Here is an 18,470-nt window from a genome sequence, read left to right as displayed (position 1 = left end):
CTCACCTAAAACCGATCTGCCGAAACCACTTCAATCAGATCCTACTAAAAGACAAATTCAGATACTGACTACACACAGAGATAATGCCCAAGTTTCCGCTTCAGGAGGTGCGACCGCGGGTCTCCAGACCCCGCCACCGACTCACAGATTAAATCTCAGAGGTATGCAGAGTCCTTTTACGCACAGATCCCCCCGTTCTTCTAATTCATCCCGTCTTGATGCACTAAAAGAAAATATGTCAGTTTGTAGATATGATCCAGAACCTGGACAGGACGACTTAATGATATTAGCGTCTTTACGGTTAAGATCTGCTACTGATAGTTTGTTATGTTATGCAGGAATGAAGGAGCACCTAGATAGAATATATGAGTTCGTTCAAACGGGAAAGGACCCCGACAGTATTAAGGATGCCCTGGAGAAACAGAAAGTTACCATGCAAGCACTGATACTACGATTTTTCATAAATTGTCTAATAAGAGAACGAGACAGGCCCGGAACAGAGCAGAGTGAATTGGATGCATTGAACAAGTGGGGTCAAAATATAGCCGATGGAAAACATGACAGACAAAATTGCATAGAGGCCATGTATAAAAAGATTAAGAAAGTAGTGATAGCAGTACACGAGAAAGAGAAAGAAAAGGCTCCCTCCGAGGAGGAAGAAGAATCTGAAGAACTAGAACCGACTACAAGCACTATAGCATATGTAGGTAAGGGAACTTATCTTAGGAAGGGTATCCGTCCAGAAAGCAAGAGAGTTTTCTTCTCTGCCTTAACGAATCCGAATTCTGCTGAACATCAGTTCCAGGAAACTGATAAACGGCTTCGAGATCGAGTTGGGTACCATGTACTCAATTCTATGGATGAACAAGAACTAGCCCGATCAGCGGTATCATGGGCCGAAAATGCAAACATATATAATGATGACACCGTAGCACAGACATTTCTGAACCTCTCCCCCGACGAACAGAAATTAGCAGGTATATATATGATTCAGCACCTTCTCATTAAGTACAGAAAACATTATTCCGATCCAGGTCCCTTACATGAGACACTAGAAGCACTACTGATGGATAGATGGAGAGGCCTAAGCACTAAATTAGTTCAAATAATTCTAGAACAACGACGCAGATATGATACCTTTGTAAGTCCTGAATATGTTCCCGCCCCACCTCCAGAAAGGAAAATGTACCATATGCAGTGCGGGGGTGGTATTGAAAGTCAGAACCCCTTGCGAGAAGTGCACCCTGTTATGGGTGAGGATAAAATTTTGAAGCGCGTGTATGTACACACGCCTCTAACTAAATTAGAACTGTTAGAAATGAAGAAATTAGTACCATGCCATGATAAAGACCCTGCAGGTTTTCATAGAGAGCTCAAAGACATGTTACTGATGGGGGACTACACATATGATGATATCATGAAAATGTTGAAAGTATTATTGCCTACGGGTATATTCGAGAAATTAAAGGAAAAGGACTGGGAGGTGGGAGACGCAAAGATTGCCTGGGCAGAAATAGAGGATGAAGAAAAGAAACGGGTTCCAGGGTTAGGCCTTGGGGACAAAACTAAAGCATTACCAGGTTTAATAGTACAGGTCCTGCCCAGATTATTGACAACTAGAAAGGAGGATTGGGATGCAATCTCGTCCTGTAAACAGAAACATGATGAAGATACTAGCGACTTTTATTCAAGATTCGAGAAATGTTTTATTATCAATAGTGGCCTCCAGCCAAGTAGCGAGTCGTACCCACATCTTTTTGTATCAAAGTTAGTCGAGAATTCCCTACCGTTAGTTAAAAATAGAGTGTATAAAGTCGAGAGTACATGGCAAGCAAATACGCCATCCCAGATGTTACAAATGTTACAATATCACCAGAATAGAATTAGGGAAGAACAAGATCAGGAACAGAAGCGCATGAAAGACACGAAAATGAAAATGTTAGTAGCCCAGACGGTCCCATCCGACAGTCACAGGAAAGGTACGACCCAGACAAGTCACGCTGCAGCTCCTGTTAAAGGGACATGCAATTATTGCAAGCAGCCAGGTCACTACGTACACGAATGTGCAGTTCTGAAACATAACATAGCGACAGGTAAAACTAAAGAGAGACCGCATCCGCCTAGACAAGACCATAACCAGCATCAGTCTACACAGAATACACAGCCCATGCATGCATCCGCACAGACAGCACAGACCGTAGCAGTACCACAGCCACAGCCCATTGCTGCAACTCAGCAAGTCTCACAACAGATGTACCAGTATGCCCAGTCTGCTTACCCCGAATATTCCCGATATACATGAAACAGCCTAGAGAGGGAAGGTGGCTTGCCTCTTATCGAGATTCCTGTAGATCAAGAAGGTCCTTATGTACACAGTCAAGTATTGGGGAAAGATAGAAAGTTTTTAATTGACACAGGGGCAAGTCGCACTACAATAAGTCATGACGAAGTTCCAGGGGCACCCCTCTCAGGCTCACAAAATGTTTCCCTTGGGTTTTCAGGACAGCCTATTGTAAATGAAGTATCAGAACCAGTTCCCCTGGCTGTGGGTCCATTATCACGCGTTACAGACCTGTTACTAACAAAATCATGTCCGGAAAATCTGTTAGGAATTAAAACACTGAAGGCTCTAGGGGCTATAATATGCTGCTCCCCGGAGGGAGTTAGACTCTTTCTGCGGGATTTCAAGGGTCATTACGTCCTTCGTGAGTTTGACGTCAGATTGAAAAATGTACCTGATTACTTGTGGGCAAAAGGCCCAACTGATGTAGGATGTATGCACATTACACCATACCGCGTTACCCTCAAGGCAGGTGTTGTATTACCCAGAATCAGACAATACAAGTTACCACCCGATGCTGTAGCGGCTTTACTGAAAATCATTGAAGAGCTCATTGCCCAAGGAGTGGTCGTCGAGACCGACTCCAATATCTGTAACTCACCCATCATTCCGATTCTTAAACGTACTGATCCCAATGCACCGCCAGTATATCGGCTGGTGATTGATCTTCGAGAATTGAATAAATGCATTATCCCACAGTATCCTGTGGTCCCCGATATATCATCTCTCTTGACTGCTATTGATTCAGAAGCAACGTTCTTTACTGTAATTGATCTCAAGAACGCCTTCTTCAGCGTGCCTATTGATCCAGAGAGCCAATATCTCTTCGGATTCTGTTTAAATGGACGCAGTTTCAAATTTTCGCGCGCACCTCAAGGATTCACAGAAAGCCCCAGCATCTATAGTCAAGCACTGAAAAGACAACTAGATTGTATTCAAATGCCAGTTAACACCGCTTTACTACAATACGTCGATGATCTGCTGATCACCGCACGAAGTGAGCCCGAATGTGAAAAAGCATCACTGACAGTTTTACATTTCCTGGCCGACAAGGGACACAAGGTGTCTCCTTCGAAGCTACAATTCTGTGTTCAGCAAGTTGTGTACTTGGGTCACTTACTGTCCAAAGTGGGGAGACAGCTCACTCCCGATCGCATTCAGTTAATTGTGAACATGCCGCAACCCAAGACACAAAAGGAAGTGCGGGCCTTCATAGGCCTCACCTCGTACTGCAGACAATGGATTCCCCAGTATGCATTCTTAGCTAAACCACTCATCCAGTTAACGACACAGGAGGCAGCGACTTCGACTGTCCTCCCTTGGACTCAGGAACACACACAAGCTTTTGAAGAATTAAAGAAAGTTTTATGCCAAGCACCAGTTTTAGCGACACCATGTTACAGCAAACCGTTTACACTTTTTGTTACAGAACGTGATGGCACAGCGTTGTCTGTCCTCACTCAAGACCAAGCAGGTTCACATAAGCCTTGTGCTTATTTTTCTAGTACATTGGATTCAGTAGCTCAAGCACTCCCTGCGTGCTTAAAGTCAGTAGCAGCAACAGCGTTAGCAATAAGACAAAGTGATTCAATTGTTTTAGGTCATCAGTTAACAGTTCAAGTACCACATTCTGTAGAGGTTTTGTTAAACAGAACCCAGACTCAACACTTAACTATAGCACGACTGACAGGTTATGAATTAACACTATTCCAGCCACACATAGAAATCAGACGTTGCAGCATCCTGAACCCCGCAACACTGTTACCTACAGTTATGACAGATCCAGCTCCGCATGATTGTATAGAAATAATTAATGCAGTAACTAAGCCTAGACGAGACTTAACAGATGTCCCATTGACAAATCCCGACCTGACACTTTATGTGGACGGTTCATGCATGAGAACAAGTACAGGAGAATTAGTGGCCGCGTACGCCGTGACCACTGAAACTGAAATTAAAGAAACACATCGTATTGACACCCTGTCTGCTCAAGCAGCAGAGCTCATCGCTCTGACTCGAGCCTGTATTCTAGCCAAGAACAGAAATGTTAACATATACACAGATTCCCGCTATGCCTTCGGAGTTGTACACGACTTCGGAGTCCTCTGGCAAGAACGAGGTTTTCTGACTTCCCATGGGGCCAAGATACAACATGGCCCCCTCATTCAAGCACTGTTAGAAGCAATACATTTGCCCTCGGGCATATCAGTCATGAAGTGTAAGGCACATACTAAAGTCACAGATTCTGTTTCCCAGGGTAACGACCTGGCAGACCAGACAGCAAAACATACAGCATTGACTTACACCCAGACTACTGATGTGATAAAGACAATAGTCCAGACCCAGTGTATGGCAGTTAGAGATCCCGCCCTAGATGTAATTGATATCCAGACACATGCTACTCCAGAGGAGATAAAGAAATGGACTGAACTAGGAGGGATTCAGACAGATCAAGGTTGGGTGACGAAGGGAAAATCTATATGGTTTCTCCCCGACTCAATGGTTCAAGTCATGATAAATACAGCACATAGTCCTGCCCATCTTGGAGAGAAAGCCATGTTAGACAGTTTACAGAATCTCTGGTACAACAAACACTTACGAGCAGCAGCAAAACAGAAAGTGCGTACTTGCATGATCTGTTGTCAGTTCAATCCAGGTAAAAGTGTCCCTGTTGAGCAAGGTGGATTTCATCCTCCCGATCACCCTTTTGAAGTCCTCCAGATGGATTATATCCAGATGAATAGCTGTAGAGGATTTAAGTATGTCCTTGTAATTGTTTGTGCTCTGTCCCGCTGGACCGAAGCATACCCAGTCCCAGACTACACTGCTCCGACCACTGCCAGACAGTTGGTTCGTGAATTCTTCCCACGGTACGGTTTGCCCCGTGTCGTGTACTCAGATAACGGACAGCCGTTCTCGTCCGAGTTGATGAGACAAGTTTCCCTCTTGCTAGGATATCAGTGGAGGTTCCACTGTGTCCGACATCCCGAAGCAGCTGGCCTTGTAGAAAGGCATAATCAGACACTAAAAATCCGTCTTGCCAAGATCTGTCAGGAAAAAGGGGTCGACTGGATAGTCGCCCTGCCCGTGGCACTATTCTACATGAGAATGGTTGCCCACTCGAGATCAGGGCTATCTCCGTACGAAGTGGTCTTTGGAAGACCGCCGAATATGTGGGGGACGCCCGTTCCGAAAAAGATCACTGATATTGATTGTAACATGTTGACAGATTACCTTGCCTCCTTGATGTCTGCACTCCAATCATGTCGTTCACAGGTTGCCGCAGCCTTCCCTGACAACACCGATGTAAAGGCGCATGAGGTCCGCCCAGGTGACCTGGTAGTCGTCCGGAATTTCGACCGGAAAAGTCCGCTGGAGCCCCGCTGGAAGTCTCCAAAGACCGTTCTGCTTACCACTAGGACCGCCGTGAAAATCGAGGGGAGAAAGGGGTGGGTCCACACGAGTCACATCAAACTATGCAATGAACTAAAAAACGGACTGAAACAGGACTCTGACTCGTCCACCCCCACCAAAGACTGTGTTGAAGCACAAGACGTTACTGTGCCTAAAAGAGAAAAGACTCCTCAAGAACTTTACCGAATGAAGCTTCGATCTAGCAAGTCAGACAGTTTAATTGTTTAAGTCCTCCCTTAGGTGAATCGGTTAAATAGTTTCTGACATGTATCCCCTAGATCGAGTTAGAGAGAGAGAGGAAAAGAGAAGAACATATTGCAAATCACTTCGTAGTCACTGCATAGTGACACTAATAATCATGTTTATTCTGAGTATTCTAATTATTATTGCCAGCATTCTGCTTCCTATGTACTGGCCTATTTTCAGGCGTGAACAATCTGCTTACAATGTCTCTGCTGAACACACTTTTAGTGAACTTCCTGCACATGAACTCTCTTACAGACTTGCGCTGCGCAACAATACATTCATTAGTATGTTACACCATTCCCATCAGACAAATAATGCTACAGACTGTTGGATATGTGGCCGACTCCCTCCCTACCAGAATTACAAGGGAGCTCTGCCTCTCTTTCCGTACCCATTCACTCACAATGGCTCCTGTGGAGCATGGTTTAAAATAATTAATTCTTTAGATCCTGATATTGCTGTTTTCGATGGGGGCTGGGTTTGGGGAAACTTGAACTTAGTCCTGCTCAACGTCTGTTATCCTGATCAAGAAGGACTTCCCACTCGAATAGGAACTGATCTAGAAAATGAAGTATATGGATTAGGTAATTACACAATTAGCCTTATGATCCTCACTGTTGAATCTGAAACTGCTCCAGTTCTGCCCCATATGTTAGTACTACCAGTCACAGGTGAATTATGTGTTAGCAAGAAAGGTTCAGTACATGTAGGTCATAGTAAATGCACTACTGTGGTCGAGTTCAGTGACCATGGTAAATCGTCCTTTAAAGCTATCAGTCATTCCTACTTTGTTTGTGGTCATACCGCATACATACGTTTGCCTCCAGATTGGGACGGTACCTGTTACATTGCCTTCCTTCTGCCACCTGTTTTCCTAGCTCCTCCTGATTACCATAGAAATACGAATCTAGCACCGAATAGACCCAAAAGAGATATTCCCCTTGTCGACTACACAGAAACGGCATGGGAACAGTACACTGATTTCAATAAAGGATTCTTTTTCTTCCTAGGACCTGTCCAAAACAGTAAATTAATACGCAGATTAACGAGAACACTCGAAGCAGTAGTGAACGAAACTGCCTCCGCTCTAGGTAACTTAACAGAGGAGCAGTCTGCTATACGGACTGTTGTCCTTCAAAATCGTCTTGTGATTGACGTCATCTTGGCAGATAGAGGTGGAGCTTGTAAGGTCATCGGGTCAAGTTGCTGTGTTTTCATTCCACAAAACGCACCATCTGTCTATCAAGCTATCACCCGTTTACATAAAATTGCAAATCAGATACATCAGAATCCAGGCACCTGGACTTGGTCCGGTTGGTTCTGGACTACGTTGACAGCTTGGGGATGGAAGATCTTATCGTTCCTAGGCATTGGCCTTGTTATAGTATTCAGTTGTTGCCTGTGCCTGCAGTGTGGGCCAGCGATATGTGGACTGTGTGCCACATCCTGCATTGAGCATTCCAGTTGCCTCTCAAACAGTCAAAGAAAGAAAGACGAACATATAATGTTACAAGAACAAACTGATCGATTTATGAGGATCGATATATCATGAAGGGTCCGTAGGGAACAAGGAGGGAATGAGGTAATATAAATTTTATGGTCATGTTGTGTTCCCTAGCGAGTACCCCACCGACTCCATGTACGAGTTAAAAGTGCATGTAACTTCCCTCCTGTACCAGCTATGAAGACGCAAATACATTTGCGTCCAACGTTAACTTGTCCTCTTTCAGACCCACCATGAATGGGTTTGATGGTCCGTTCCTAAGTATGCTATGCCAACGTCTTTTTGAAGTGTACTCCTACGTTTTTCAGCCTGGCTGAAAGTAGGCCCTGAATCTCTGCCACCGAGCCTCTTTTCTGGCTTCTGACTGCGAGGGCCTCTGCCCAAGCAGCCCCCGTACCCGTGAACTCTGACTTACTTCTAGCGCGGCCCTCCGTGCTCAGCTCAGCCTGCTGCCTGCCAAGATTGACTATAACCTTCGAGTTATCTGTTTTCCTCCCCGAAGATACATTCCGGCCTGCTAGCTTCAGTAAACATCCTTCCTCAGCTACAGGGCTAAAGGGCCGACCTGTCTTTATGCAAGTAATTCATAGCCTCTGTTGCCATGCTTCCATGGAAGGCCCCATGCCCCCACGCTTCTCATACAGACACTCAGGCGCTTATACACGCACTCACAGCAAGTATAGAATAGCTTCTGCTCTAGAGACCTTTCTGCCCAGATAGCTTAGTTCCTAAACATCAGATATCAGATATGATAGAAGCACAAGTTGATCTGACATGCCAGACTTCTGTCTCTTTCCGTCAGTGTAAATGTCAAGTCCCCTGCACCCCGTCTATCACACGTCATGCAGCTGCGCGCGCATCCAAGCTTCCGATTTCCGCTGACATTGCAACATTCTGTTAGCACCACCCCTTGGTGCCACCCACTTGCGTCACCTATCAGTGACGTTTTCTAGCACACACGCCTAGTTTACGCCTCTTGATGATGTACTAGCACCACGTGTATACTGTTATCTTGTCTTCTCTCAGCTGTTACGCCTCTTACATTGAACATTATGATGTAAATCAAGTATATAAGCTATGTATTGTCAATCAACGACGGCGCGCTCATCTATCCCTTCTGACATCCTGTGTGGTGGTCAGAACATGATATCCTGATTCCTTTATGAGGAATAAAACCCTTAGAAACTCTTACACCACGGACTCTGTTTTCCTTCTTTCCGATTGAGTTATTATTGATTAAGTACTTACCTGCATAGAAATTAAGAGAGTAAATTAATTATTTACATCAGTACAATGGGTGATGATTACACCTCATCCTCAATCTTTTGTGCACCTAAAAGCAAAGAAGCCAGAAGAACATCAGTGAAATGTTGCATTTGTTGCTGTGGTTCAATTACTACTAGTACAAATAAACAAATATAATATATAAGTTAGTGTGTGGTGGTCACACTTGTTAGTGTTATATTATTACATTTTATTAACTTGGTTATTTAAAAAAAACACATTTTAGCCATTTGTGAGACTTTGACAACAAGTACTTTCATGGTATACTGTTACTGTGTACACTTAGGAAGGATAGGAAAGAAGAAGAACAAAAACAAAAATAACAATGTAATGGAAGTGGAACCTGTTTGGCATTAATTTGCCCATCAAGTCATTCAGGGAGCTGCCGCTGGCGAAGGTGATGGAAGTGGTAAACCAAGAGGAAAAAAGGAAAGACATGCAGGCCCATATATGGCAAAAGCGGCACACTACTAAACTACCACCACAAAATGGCCACCTGCCACATGGTCACTCACAGTCACAACAAGCAGGAGGCTGGAAAACAATGAACTCAAGCGCGCCTATAATGGCCAGGCAAAGGAGGCATGCTAATCAACACAGCTTTAATGCAAAAATGCAAACACGAAAATCCACAGGGCTAAACAAGGTTTGCAAGTTACACAATAACAACCACACCACATACACACACATCCAACAAAGACATTTATTTAACACACACCATAAAAGTGAAATACCCCCCAAAAAAATATTTTGCAATTCAACCCAATGCCATCCATGCCCCAAATGATGTTTAAATCCAACAGACACCCAGTGGCGTAACGAACCTTGAGGGGGGCCCCCTGCAGGGTACTTGAAGGGGCCCCCCGGACTCAATCTAGAGCTCCCCAGCAGAAGTGCGGTTCTGACGGCGGGGCCCCCTGGAGGGTGAGCCCCCCTGCACTGCGGGGGCTGCAGGGGCCTGTGTTACACCCCTGCACACAAACAGAGACAGTTGTTTCATGCACCCATGAGTAGCTCTGGGCCTACCGGCTGAAAGGCCTATATTGGCAGACTAGGCCACAAGCTTGCAGGCCTGTGGCAAATGTACACTGACTGGATACACAAAATGGCCACCAGTCACATGGCCAGGCCACCCACAACAACAAGAATGGGAAGACAAACAATGCAGGCCTATGTCAAACGCACACTGACTGGCTTCACAAAATTTCCACCAGCCACATGGCCAGGCCACAACAACAAGAAGCATAGGCCAAGAGGAACAAAGGTAAGACATGCAAGCCTATATGGCAAAAGCAGCACACTACTGAAGTACCACCACAAAATGGCCACTAGCCACATGGTCACTCACAGTCACAACAAGCAGAAGGCCTGGAAAACAATTAAATCAAGCAGGCCTATAATAGCAAGGCAAAGGAGGTATGCTAAACACAGCTTTAATGCAAAAATGGAAAAATTAAAATTCACAATTTACACACCAACAACCACACCACACACACACATACAAAAAATGCATTAATTTAACACACACCAAGAAAGTGAAACAGCCAAAAAAGTATTTTTGCAATTCAATCCACCGCCATCCATGCCCTAAATGATGTTTACATTCAACAGACACCACAGAGACTGTTGTTTCATGCACCCACGAGTAGCTCTGGGCCTACTGACTACCCACTATAAATCTTAAAAACTGATGAAAAGTACAAGAAATTGTAGTTGCAACTTGCAACGCCCAATCAAACAAACAACACCTATTCTCCAACTTACTTGTAAAATCTCAAATCCAAAAGTCCTCAAATCCAATGATATATGATGCAGCCGACACAAAGAGTGATCCTTCCAGCACCAAATTCAAATGAAAAGTTAACAGGACATGGAAACGCACTGGGAGGAGCCAGCTGGACAGGAACAGGAAGTTGGAGACTCTGGGGCACTTCATTTCCCTTAAGAAAATAAATTAAATAAAAGGACTCCTTGCACAAAAAAAGTACAGCCAAATGTCAATCTGAGAAGTTTGTTTTCATCCAAATCATCATTTTTTAGAAGGTGTTATGCTGCTTGAGAGATATTCTTCTCCAGATTGCAATTTCTGCATGTTCGGCATCCTGAGCTTTGTCAAACTTTATGCCAGATGTCCGATAGCATGTCCAAATGACGTGTTCATGATCACACACTGTCGCGGGAGGACCCAGCCGGCTACCAAAATCTTGTGTTGCACACGAACGGATAGGAAATCTCTACGGCGAACGCAGGTATCCCGGTAAGTCACTACCACGCATGCAAAAGCGGATTTTGAAAGCTCAAACAAGAAAAAAACTCCACTCCGCTGCGGAGCGAAGAGTTTTAATGCCCAGGGTTAACTGAGACACCCATGTACCCCATCTAATTTGGCCGCTAGGCTGTCAAACCCCACCCGTATCTGACCAGCCACCTCCTGCTTGACCTCTACCGCAGAACGCTGAAATGCCAGAAGTGGATCCTTAAGGTCCTGGGAGACTGCTGTTGTGGTAGGTGCTTGCTGCTGGGTGGTTTGTGCAGGGAGTGGATTTTCCAAGACACTACTGGATGGCCCTGCTTCCGGAGGTGGGATGCAAATTGAGTTGAGAAGCTGCTGGAGGGTGTCCTGGTTGATGGTTCGAGGTCTTCATCTTCATCACTGAAGAGTGGTACAGGCTGCTGAAAAGGAGGTAATGTTTCTCCCTCTGCAATGTAAAGGGGAGATGCAGTTGTATGTGTGTATGTGTGTTTCAAGTATGTGTTTCAAGTATGATCATACATTGGGTATGTTTACAAGCAGGCTGCATGACAATGTCCATTCATAATGTTTAGGAGGAGATGCATATTACATGCCTAATAGTGATTCATTGTACAAAATCACGGATGTGATGTTATAGGTATACATTATCATCTCACAGTCTACAAGTATGCCAAATGTGAGTGACCAATTTCTACACGCATGCCGCACCAGTTGTGTACTCAGTTCAGTAGTGACAGTGATGCAGTTTGTACCACATTGTTGTCAATGTTGAGTGGCTCAGATTTATGTGTTTGTGCACTGCATTGTGGGAGAGTCACCCCTACTCAGTACACCCTGATACTTTTTCAAGATTGTTCTTTTTTGGAGGGGTGGATTGCATGGTGCCATGCCTTACTGTGGGCAATTCAACATGATTGTTGTTGTGCTATGATTAGTGCTCTCCCACTGTTGTGATCTGGGTCGATGTAATGTGCCTCATAATATGGACAGGGATTGATTTGCCATGATACACACAGTGTAGATACTTGTCCATTTTGTTAAGTCAAAGGGAGCAATGACATCTTAATAGATTCATGTTGATATACAGGTATTGTACTGCTTTGACTTTACTACTGCCCCTTATCCCTTTCACCCAGTGACCCTTTCACTTATGTGCATTTCCAATGATGAGATGTTGTAAGCTTGATGAAATATGGGTCTTGGTCACAGTTGGGACACTTGAGCGTTAGCCAGCAGATGTTTTTCTTACATATGGGGTTTGTATGAAACCGAGGAAGTGACAGAGTGTGACCTGCTCCTTTAGGGATGAACTCCACACTCCTGGCCTGCACAATGTTAACATGTTCATGGTGCAGGCATGCATTTCATCATGCACTATCTCTTGCCTTGTCAATGTGTCTCACAGACAGGCAGCTTTGCTGGGTAGTGCACATGTGATTGGGTTTGATGCGAGAATGTTTATGTGTGAGGAGGGACCCCTTCATTATGGTCTAATTGCTGTATCTATGTGTGATGCACAATGCAGTACACATGTACATCCAAATTGCTTTGGCTGTTGTGATTTCTCTTGTGTGCATGTCGTCGGTCATGTTTTTCCTTGCATGCATTGCTTACTGCCCTCATGTTGGCTTAACCATTGTGAGTATGGTGCAGCGTGGCTTTCTATTGATGTTGCAGGCTGAGCAGACAGTAGGAACACCCATTACCCTCAATATTGATACCACGTGTAGTGTGTAAGTGGGTCGAGATTTCAGGGCTGTGGATTTCCAAAGGCTTATTAGTGGTGCTCAGGCCCTTTCATCCCCCCAACATCACATCAGGTGTGATTGGCAGGGTGATGTGTGTTTGGGAATATTCCACGCAGATGATCACATTGATGATACATGCTGTACTGTTTCAGATTATTGGGTGCAGGGTGGTGTGTGCTGATGATAACAGGCTTCCCTGCATATTTGTTCACTGACACTGTTGACTAAGGGGTGATGGTGCCATTTAGCAATTTGACATTCTTTTGTGCTAAATTGCTATTCTTGCTTGGTGGCATACTTCACTTGTCATACTTCTTTACAGGGACTTTTTCCTTCTGTGAATATGGTACACAGTCAAGACATGTGGTAAAACATTATGGTTACACATTCCTGATATGTGTAGACCATGCACTGTACTGTTGAAGGCATGTCCCCCATGCTTATGGTATAACATCACATTTTTACTCAACTGTGCTTAATGTGTGCATTGTGGGATATGCACCCTTTAGACAGAAGGCTGCATGATCACTATGTTGTGACAATGCATGTGTTTATAGTATGCAGACTCACTACATGCTTTCTCATTTGGTGTACACTGTGCTGCATCTCATGTACAAGGAAACGGGCACATTGCCTGGAGATGTGGCAGGGTGTCAAAATGGCCCTCTTGTCTCAATACTATGCATATAAAAATTGTCTGCCGAGGGCGGAATCTCTTTGACAACAATATGAGGATGCACTGTGAACGCAACTGATTATGTGCATAAGTGAGCATGCCACCACCAATGTCAGCACACATGCACCATTGTGCATGTGTGTCTGAGTTTTGTGCAAGAATGTGTATGTGCAGTAAGGTCCCCCTTCATGCACATGTACAATCTTCAAATCAACTCAGATTGCTTGTTCATGTTGCCCTTATTTTGTGGTTTGATATAAATTTTTGGCTATGAATTACTTTTCCAAGTCTGTGACCCCACCAATATGTGTCTTGCAATATATTTTTTGACTAGGGTGATATGCGTCTTTACCCCCAGGGACAAGAGTATCTGGGACAAGATCTGCAGTCATTCTGTGTGTGCACTGGGAGATATTTAATTGTGCATGAGTGACATTGGGCCCATCCATCCCATCCCCCCAGTCCCTGGTTGTTACTCACCCTGCTGACGATGAAGCTGGTCATGCTCAGCACTATCCTGTCCCTAGACTCCAACCACCGACTTCTCGCAGATGACTGCGGACACCTGCTCCTCCAATGCATCCAGCTCCTCCTGTGGCGCTGGACTCCCACCTCCAGTATGCAGTGCTGCCTTGCGATTGGCCTACAGTTTCTTCTTGGTCATGAGCTTAGCATTATGCCAGCGCTTCTTACAGTCATTTACCGTCCTCCTCACCTCTCTGACAGCATTCACCTTGGCTGCAATGTACTGCCATATTGCATTTTTGGTCCCAATGATACAATTGAGCTGACAAAGAGCTGGTGTTGTTTCTCTGTCACCACTGCAATCAGGACCTGGTTTTCCTGCTGGCTGAACCTGGTCTTCCTCTTCCACTAGCCCTTCTTCTGGGTATCTGTCTGGTCCACCTGGCTATTTGGAGGGTTGTTTGTCTCCTGCAGTACTGGGTCCAGCTTCCTCCATGGTTCTTCCAAATTTTTCTTTTCTTTTTTTCTGTTTGTGATACTTTGCGGGCGTTTTGTAGTCACTTTTCACACCTAACGTGAAAAAATGTGGTGTCATGCTAATTAGCATGCAGTTTCTGGCCGCTGACTGGCCTGCCGCCCGCCACTTTTTTCACGTTAGCGGGAAGATTTTTATCGCCGCAACACTGTTATTAACGTCAACAATTTCTGTCAAGATGAGAAACTATTGCCATGTAGTGACGGCTTGTATATAAGTCGCTAAGTTTCCAGCGGTACACAGCGATGAACAAAGTGCTGCTAACTAACGTTAGTGATAGTTATTGCAGTTCTTGTACACGTGCCCCTTTGTGTCGTCTACTAAATGTCTAGAATTTTTGTTACTATTTTGTTACTACCCTTTCTTTCTATTTATATTGCAAACCATTGAAAACATTACATACTTTTTTTTGCTAGCTCCACGGATTTTTTAGCACAAATCCAGCTCCAGAATCTCCTAAAAATCCACTTCACGTTTAGCACACGTACAATGCTTCTTTACCTTACTGCATCACTGTATGACATCTAGCAATACATGAGTTGAAATATTTGGTAACATTTGCAGTGGTTACTGAGTAGAAAAGGTCGGTGCCATGTATAAAATACAGAGTTGGGGTTATTTTATTAGGATCCTCAATTTGTCTTTGTGTTTCTCAAGGGAAGAAAACATGCACTATTTTTGGCACTGAGGGAGCCTACTCTCAAATCGAAGACAAACTTCTGAAAAACTTTTTGCTGTTTACGGCTTTAGTTTGAAGTTTTTGACTGGCTGCGTGGTTGATAGTGCATGGATTAGCAGTAACTCTGTAAATTGGCGTAGTGGCCTGAAGCCTTGTTTCTGGGAAACCTACTTAATTTTCAGATACTGTAGGAAATGTGAAGACAAGTTCATGTCTCAGTGTTTGCTCTCACAAAAAGATTTCTCTACAAACTGAGAAATTACATTTCTGCATTGAAAATATTTTATTTCTTAACAAGCCATTTTTCTTTTGCTCCTTGCAATCCTAAATGAATTGTCTTCTTTTTCAAGTACTTTGAAGTATTTGTTTTTCTCCACGAACCTGGGTTCATTCTAAATGCATTCTCTTTCCTTATAATTTGCTGCAAATTAGAGTTATGATACTCATGCTAAAGTGTACATAGGGGTGCAATTCACAAACCATTTTTTCAGCACATAACGCTTTTTATTTGCATTATGTGTACTCTTTTCCCTAAACTAATGGTGCGCCCACGCAAGCTGTGCATATATTCATGTTTTACTCAATGCAATTGACATATTTAGGCACATTATTTTTTAAATGTTTTTTAAAATGTTGATTTTGTTATGTGTTGGCTTGCATAGTGCATACTCCACCCAAAGCACGTTTCCTGGCATGGGGCACATATATGTAATATGGATTTACCCTCGCATATTGTGAACATAATTTTGCTGCAAAGGTAACGAAAAGAAGCAGCTCGGTAGACAGCAGAACTGAAAACCATATAGGATATCATATTAAGCAGGCTTTGTCTGTCCCCTGCCTGCGCTCTTGCCTGAGCCCGGTCCTCTGACCAGGCATAGCCCTTTTGGGCCAAGCTCTAGCGGTGATCGAGCTTCTCCATCTTGACCTCCTCTCCCTCTCCTTCAACCTCCAGCTCTCTCTTGGTATTCTTATGTCTTTCTTTTTATCACTTTCTCTGCTTTTTTTTGCCTTTTACCTTCCCTTTGCTGCTTGTTTTTTTACATCTCTGACCTTTTGTTCCGGACTGTTTGGCTCTTGACCACTTCGATGAGCTTCTTCCTCTCTCATGACTTCTCACTCTCTCTTTTGCCTCTTTCCTTACTCACTCTTGGCTATTTTCCTATGGCCTACACCACGGGTACTCACAAACTTTTTCTCGGAGGCAAAAGTACCATTTGGTTTATGACAGAGGGCCTCACCGATGGGCCTGTGGGGTTGGAGCTAATATAGTAAAAAAAAAAATCACTGCCTTTTTAAAACATTTCTAGACAATGCTATGGTTCAAAAGCAGAAATAACTAGAAAGCGACATGGAGGAGCATTTCAAACAACTGAATGAACTTTCAGATATATTCACACCTTAGATGACACAATCTATTGACATTTTGATAATACATCTTTCATCAGACAATAGCAATCTTAAGAGGCATTGCATGGATTCCACATTAAGCAGATATTGAGTACAGGCCCAATGCAACACAGGTTTAACTGAGTCCGAAAAATAGGTCAATTAAAGACAGGAACTTATTTTACACTTCATGTCTCCTATTAGTGACTTATAATCTGGTACTATGTCTGAAATGGGAACCTTCAAGATCTGATTCAGATGTAAGCGTGTAAGCTTATTGCTGAGTTCACTCTTCCAACACCCCATTGCGTAAAACAAACTTTCACAAACATATGTAGGCCCAAACATACAAATTACTTTCTGGGCCACTGTAAAAAGAAGAGTACATTTATCTGAAGGCACAATTTGCCAGAATTCTTCTGCTGCCTGCCCCAAAGAAGATGCTTTGAGAGCTGAATTGTGCTCCATGTCAATTAGCTTTATTTCTGCTTCCGTCCTTTTCATCCCAATAATTTAATCAACTTCAAGATTTTGTGCACTCACCATTCAAGGGTTTTCACCCGACCTGAACAGAGGGGTAAGGGCTCTGAATTCAGAAAATTGCCTTTTGAAATCCCCATGAATTTCCTCAAGACATGCACCAAGGTTTAGCATTGACAGCATTTCGTGTGCATATGGAAACCTTTGAGCTACAGTCAACAGTTTTGGCAAGTGAGTGAAGTCAGCATCATCCAGTTGTTCTTTGAATAACACAAACTTACTTTCAAATGAGTAAATACCATTCATCATGGAGCACACACGCTGTTGTTTGCCTTGCAGCATCAAATTGGGAGCATTGAAGTGTCTGAATAAATCTGAATGAAAAAAGAACATTATAAGCCATTTCACATCCTTTAGTTCTGGGAATGATTGACCTCCACTGTTTATAAAGTGTTCAATATCCGGAAGCAAAGCAATGATCTGCTCTAGAACTTTCCCTTTGCTTATCCATCACATTTCAGTGTGCATCAAGAGGTCTGTATAGGTAGTTTCCGACTCCTGCAACATTGCTTTTAAAAGTCTATGATTAAGGGCTTTGGCATGAATAAAATTAACAATGTTCACTGCAGGTTTTAGGACATTATTCAGTTCCTCATGCTTTAATTTTGCGCATAAAACTTCTTGATGAATAATGCAGTGGTAGTCTATCACAGTCTGTCTGGTGATCTTCATTTTAAGCAGACATACAAAGCCTCAGTCATGGCCTACCATGCCAGGAGTCCCATCTGTTGTGATGCTGACAAGAGTGTTCAATGGTATATGATGTATTTCAAAGTAGTTGCAGATGCTGCCCAGTATATATTATCCTCTTGCGTGCTCTTGCAGTCGTAGAAGGCACAGGAGCTATTCTTTGGGATGAAGCTCTTGGTCCAAATACCTCACTTACATTAGTAACTTGGCCATATCACCTATATCTGTGAACTCATTTATGGCAATACTGAAACAAAGTGACTCAGACTGCTTTTAGCACCTGCTCCTGGGCATTTTCACCCACTGCCTCTATTCTGCCTGCACAAGTGGAATCCAATTGCTGTAATGCACCAATTTCATTTACAATGCTGGCTCTATTACTATAGTTTTCAAATAAAATTTCAGCTGCTGCAAGGAAACATTTCTTCACCCTCTCTTCTCCCGTGAATGGCTTCCTATGTTCGCCAAACAATTAGCATATTTTGAACTATGCTTCTGTAGCAGCCTCAGAGGCCTTCATCTAGCATTGGAAGAGCTTTTGCTGGTAAAGAAGAGATTGCTTTAAAGAAGCCACTTTTGCAGAATGCAGTTTAGAGTTCAATGGGAAGTACTCTGTATATCCTAAGTTTTTAGTTCTGTAGTGCTGTTCCAGGTTGAATCTTTTAAGAACATTTACTTTCTCTTTGCAAAGCAATCAGGTGACTT

This window comes from Lissotriton vulgaris, chromosome 4_1, assembly GCF_964263255.1.
Source record: "Lissotriton vulgaris chromosome 4_1, aLisVul1.2, whole genome shotgun sequence".
NCBI lineage: Eukaryota > Metazoa > Chordata > Amphibia > Caudata > Salamandridae > Lissotriton > Lissotriton vulgaris.
Note: the sequence above shows the minus strand (reverse complement) of the source record.